The sequence below is a fragment of the Phocoena sinus genome, chromosome 4 (assembly GCF_008692025.1).
Source record: "Phocoena sinus isolate mPhoSin1 chromosome 4, mPhoSin1.pri, whole genome shotgun sequence".
Taxonomy (NCBI): Eukaryota; Metazoa; Chordata; class Mammalia; order Artiodactyla; family Phocoenidae; genus Phocoena; species Phocoena sinus.
The window spans coordinates 40,891,234-40,897,526 of record NC_045766.1 but is presented as its reverse complement, the minus strand read 5'-3'; the positions used below and the strand labels follow the sequence as shown (position 1 = coordinate 40,897,526).

At 44.1% G+C, this 6,293-nt stretch overlaps 1 pseudogene; it reads left to right on the top strand.

Moving 5' to 3' along the window:
• The first annotated feature begins 1,948 nt into the window (after positions 1-1,948).
• Positions 1,949-2,920, top strand: LOC116752559 (annotated as a pseudogene).
• Positions 2,921-6,293: the final 3,373 nt, after the last annotated feature.

Below are 6,293 nucleotides of genomic sequence, written 5' to 3'. Positions count from 1 at the left end.
TGCAGAGCAAGCAAGGCTTATGAATTTCACTACAGTGTTGTAGGGCATCTCCTGGATGAATGATTGTACCTTGCTTCCTTTTGTTTTTAATTATTTGCAGCCATATGTCTTTAATGTAATAAATATACGATGTGATATTGTTAAAATCAAAACCAAAGAGACCCGCCTGGAAAAGTCCCTGAGCAGACAGAATCAGTTTAATCATACAAGCAAAGCTTAATTTAGCTCATTTTGCAAGACTAACTTGACCTGGGTCATTTCTTGCTTATGCCTCTGAAAATCATAAGCAAAACTTAAACTGTTTCTCCAAACTGATATGCGGTGGCCACTAACCAATTCCCTATCATTTATTCTAATATTATAACCAATCATGGTGAAGAATAAACAGTCACTGCCTTCCCAGTATATAATTTGTTTTTTAACAGTACACCTTGAGCCTCATTCCATGTTTTGGTTTGAGTGCTTCTGGCTCATGAACTGTCTTTGTGGTATGTGCACAATAAACTTTTACTGATTACTACTTCAATGATTCACTGGTTTTACTTCTGTTATTTATGAACTTTTGACAATACATATACATACACACACACGTATATTTTATATATATGTATATTTAACCATCTAAAGCTACATCAATGTAATTGGTGGCAGGGGCCATTCTAACCAGAAACTAAGCTAACCAAGTGATATGTTAGGAAAATAAATACCACCATACATGATGGCAAGACAAATACCAACAAAAGAGGGGACAAACCCAAGTTCCAGTTCTTGCTCTGGCTGGCTGTGTGGCCTTGGGCAAGTCACTTCACTTCTCTAGGCTCCAGGTCCCTCTGCTGTGAAACGAGGGACTCACCTGGGAATGGCATATGTGTTCTTGTCTTTTCAGTCGCACTGGCAGGACCTTTCTGGAGGGCCATGGTGAGAAGCATTCTGAGGCTTCATCTGCTCACTGGAAAAGATACCATTATCAACATATCAGTGTCTGTCATGAGCTCAGGAGAAGGGAAGTGGAGTTTAAGTTCCACTGGGCCAAAAACCAGAGAATTACTTTCCCAAACCAAAGCAGTGAATGTAGACCAGTAGAAATAAAATGAAAACAACTATTTACATCACCTTAGCTGCTAACCTTTACAGCCTTAAAAAAGTGTGTCCCCGCATACTGGTAAACAGCTGTCTTTACCTAGCACACTTATCCTTCAGCTCCCTTTCAAATTCTACCTCTTCTACTGGACCAACCACATGCCATAATAATAATTGGTAATATTTAGGTAGCATTTACTATGCTTCAGGCACTGTTGTAAGCATCTTGCACAAGTAATTCATTTAATCTTCACAGCAACCCTGTTAGGTAGATACTATTATTATTCCTCTTCTACAGATGGGGAAAGCCGAGGCACAGATTGAGTGACTTGCTCAATATTACACAGTCAGTGAGACAGCTTAAATTTGAACCGAGGCAGTCTGCTCTAGAGAAATGTGTTTACCATTGGATGAAATATCCAATGGTAAACACATTTCTGAATATCCAAATCAACCATCCCCTACACCATACTTTGTTTTTTGCATTCTATCATTTTCTGATTGTGTGATTACAGAAGATTGATTAGTGTGGTAAGTACTTTGAGATTCAGACATAACTTTATAGAGGGTGACCATACATCCTGGTTTGCTGACTCAGTGTCTTTGGATGAGGGTGGGGAAATTCAGAATAGGCTTCCTACATGAAGTGATGCCTGAGTTATGAGTTATTAAAGAATAAATACCAATCAACCACGTTAAAATCGGCACTTAGGGTCTGTTTGTTCTCTAATACAAACATTCTCCCTTGCCAATTGGTTATATTGCTTGGACCCCAGGATACATCCTTTTATAAACGGAGTTGACTATCCCTCCCCCAAACTCAAAGAAAACATTAAATTACCTGCAAGAATAAAGTTCAGTCCTGGGGGTCGTGATGGCAGCTCCAGAGCTGGAAGTGCAGTCCCTGGCGGAGGACAGGGAGAAGAAGAAACCTCTGGCCACTGCTGAGGCGAGCAGCAGAAATGCCAACATACCCTGGCAGAACTGGAGGGTGTGCTCAGACACCTGGAGGGTCTCTTTGCCTGGTCACTAGAACCCCAAGTGCTGATGCTCCTTGGGCAATGCCCTAAGTCCCAAGTTGTTCTGTTACTGACCCGGGTCCTTGAACTCTTTAATCAATAGAAATTGATGAGGAATTCAGGCAACATTTTACTGGGACTTGCGCTGCTGCACAAGGGAGGGAAAACAAGTAACAGGTGCCCTCGCTCGCTCTATGAGGAGGACAGGCTGGTCCCTTAAATGGGATGAGGGTGGGGGCATATCAGTGGGTTAGGCCGGAGGGGTGGCTTAGGGGGTCTGCCCGCCCCCTTGGTAGTGCTATGTGCAGGGACCATGCATAATACCCTGCTTTTGCTCTCAGCACCTCAGAAATGGTAGTTGGTGCATGCGTGCAGTGATTTTCAGTCCCTTATAGGTGCTTTGCATTCTGTTGCTCGAGGAGACGTTTGTCCGGGTGCAAGGGCAAGCACTCCAGTAAAGGGTCCCAGGTCCCAGCCTATCTCAGTTCTACGACCTTGACTTGTCCTGTTTGGCCACCAACAGCATGGACCCGAGCCTGAGCACAGCAGCTTGTTTGCGACGTCTCTTCTGAGCCATTTTCACGGCTGGCACCTTCAGTGAGCTGCAGCCTCCTCCACTCATGGGCACCATACTAATGGCACAGGGCCACCGCGACTGTGGAGAAGATTGGTCTCAACCCAAGCTCAATTACAGAGTGTCCAGCCCAGGCCACAAACTCACTGTGACCATGTTCTGTGGTTAATTCTCGATCCCAACCATGGCTCGGGAGGATTTCATTTGGTTCCAGGCGGTAGTGACACTGAAACTCTTCCATGAGTAAAGAGGAATGCTTCTTAATCGTGAACACAATGGCTAAATTATCTTTCCCCTGGTGGCACCAAGTGATCCATCTCTCGCTTAGAGGTAGGTACTTCCTGGTGAGAAGAAAGTTCTGTCCTTCTGGCTGCCTGCCTCCCTTCCTCAGACTTCCTGGTGGGCTGATGCTATGGCTGGGACTGTGACACCATCATTGAACAACATCTTTTTGAATCAAAGGCTGATTTTCCCAGACAGTGCTGAGTCAGGCGTTTCTGTTTAGGGCTGGAAAGCAAACATGGGCTCATAGACAGACACTCTTATGGAGGTGGCCCTTTTCTGCTTCTTGCTGTGGCCTTTCAGAATTTTTACCAGGGACATAATGTGGGTGTGACTCACGAACTTAAATATAAAATGAATGGATTCTGGACTTCCCTGGTGGCGCGGTGGTTAAGAACCCACCTGCCAATGCAGGGGACACGGGATTGAGCCCTGGTTCGGGAAGATCCCACGTGCCGTGGAGCAACTAAACCTGTGTACCACAACTATTGAGCCTGTACTCTAGAGCCCTCGAGCCACGACTACTGAGCCCTCGCACCACAACTATTTAAGCCCACACGCCTAGAGCCTGTGCTCCACAACAAGAGAAGCCACAGCAATGAGAAGCCCGCGCACCACAACAAAGAGTAACCCCAGCTTACCGCAACTAGAGAAAGCCCGTGTGCAGCAACAAAGACCCAACACGGCCAAAATTAAATAAATAAACTTATTTTTAAAAATAAAAATTAAAAATACATAAAATAAATAAAATGAATGGATTCATATTAAATTTTCCTCAAACTCAAGAAAAAAGTTCAGTCCTATCATAATTATGGTAAATTGCTTTACATATGAAAAGCTTTAAAAGGTCACTTCCAGGTCATGTTCTTGTGTCGTTAGAAAGGGAGGGAAAGATTTAATAAAACTCTTGATGAGGAAAGAAGAAAATACTTCAGGGCACAAGAGAGTGTGGGAAATCAATTCTTCTTACGGTCAAGAGCTTCAGACTCTCCAGTAAATCAAACATAATGAGCTGGTAACTCCATGAGGATGTGAGGGAAAAGATGCTACATTTTGGTGAGTTCCAGACAAACAAAAATTGGTTCCACTTTTACACTCTGAGACCTAGTTTAGGGAGGATTGGGCTAACAGGAAAGCATGCTGCTAAGGGAGAGAATAAAAAGGGACCAGGTTTGAGCCTTACTTTTGTTTCTGGTTTGGTGATCATGAATTTATTTAACAGTCTTATTTTTCAAATTTGTTACAATAATAATTTTCAACCTGCTCACGATGGTAACTTGTTCCACAGACACACAAAGACACAAGCCTTGTAAGACACATTTACCTGTAAGACCTGAAAGCACTAAGAAGCTCAGAGAAGAATGCAGGGAGGATGTATTTCACTTCTTCAAAGCCACACCAGGATGACTCTGGGTTAATCACCATAATAGGACACTAAACGAAGCTCAAAAGTCGATCTGCTTTCAAGATGATCATATATCCTGGAAACTTGAAGTTGCCTGCCTCCCAGATGACGGGGAAGGGGAAACAATGATGAAACCTATCAGGAGATGGGAGCACAACTCTTCCAGAGACAGAAACCAACTTACAAACAAGAAACCAGTCAGAGGTGATTTCAATTTACCAGGCAGGAGTTAAAAACTGAGGTCAGCATCTGGGCAAAAAGGAAAATAATCAGGAACTACGAGAACAGAAATAGGGAGTCAAGGCCAAATGAGAAACTCCAGAGGCTGGAGTAGGAATGCTGCCCAGAAACTCCATGGTTCCCACCTCTGGGTGGGCTGTCTGGAGGTTCTAAATTCCAGGATGGCTGGGGAGAAGAGGACATTTGGTCAACCTGAACCAGCTTCCCAGGTTCAGATTTAAACACGAGCTCCACCACTTTCGGAGCACAATCTTGGAACCATTCTTGACTTTGAAAAGGCACCTTTGATGAGTCAAAAGATTCAGGAGGGCAGCAGAACAGGTCTCCACTTGAAGTCATCTAACATCAGTGCCCACAATCATAGTGGCCCTAAAAGTCACAGCAAACCCAGTGTGCCCATTTGCACACTTCTCTGCAAGTTGGAACATTTTTCATAAAGATGTCATGACCTTTCCTCTATTAACTTGTTGAGCAAAACTTTTGGTCACAGACAAAGGTGAACTGGAACACCGCCCTATTTGAATGATCACTATCCCATAATAGTATACTTTCTTCCTGTTGCAATTTTTCATAATGTGTGACATGATTTATCTAATGTCAATTCTCCCTTTAGACAATAAGCACCAAGAGGGCAGGAACTGTGACTATTTTTGTCCACTATTGTATCCTCATCACCTGAAATACTATCTGGCACCAAGGAGCCCTCAATAAATATTTGCTGAAGAGATAATACCCATTCAAAAAACTGTGAGGACTAAAAGAGAAAATATATGTGAAGTACCCATCCCGGTGTCTGGCAAATGACTCAACATTTTTTGAGTAGAGTGAATGAGTGGAGAAGATTTTACTGCACTCGCTCTTGGTGCCCCTCTGGTTACCTTCCTATTTTACAGCTTTCTTTCTTTCTTTTTTTTTTTTATAAATTTATTTATTTATTTCTGGCTGTGTTGGGTCTTCGTTTCTGTGCGAGGGCTTTCTCCAGTTGTGGCGAGCGGAGGCCACTCTTCATCATGGTGCGCGGGCCTCTCACTGTCACGGCCTCTCCCGTTGCGGCGCACAGGCTCCAGACGCACAGGCTCAGTAGTTGTGGCTCACGGGACTAGTTGTTCCGCGGCATGTGGTATCTTCCCAGACCAGGGCTCGAACCCGTGTCCCCTGCATCGGCAGGCAGATTCTTAACCACTGCGCCACCAGGGAAGCCCTACAGCTTTCTTTTATTACATACTTTTCAAATGAGTGCTCAATGCTTTTATTTCCTCTCTAGTTACTCTCCAACTTCTGCCCTTTCCACTTCACTGAAATAATCCCCTCAAAGCTGTTTCAAATCCAAACAATTGGCAAACTCTCTCCTCCTTGAAACTCAGTGTCTGTGGCACCACTACAAATTCTCCTGCAACTTTTCCAGTACTTTCTCCGTTTCTATCACTGACTCTCAACTTTCTCCTGTTCTCTCAGTAAGAGTATCAGCAGGACTCACACCTTGATTGTCTGCCTTTTTTTCTTTCATTAAAATTGGACTTAGCAGGCTTCCCTAGTGGCGGAGTGGTTAAGAATCCGCCTGCCAATGCAGAGGACACAGGTTCAAGCCCTAGTCCAGGAAGATCCCACATGCCGCGGAGCAACTAAGCCCGTGTGCCACAACTACTGAGCCTGTGCTCTAGAGCCCGTGAGCTACAACTACTGAGCCCGCGTG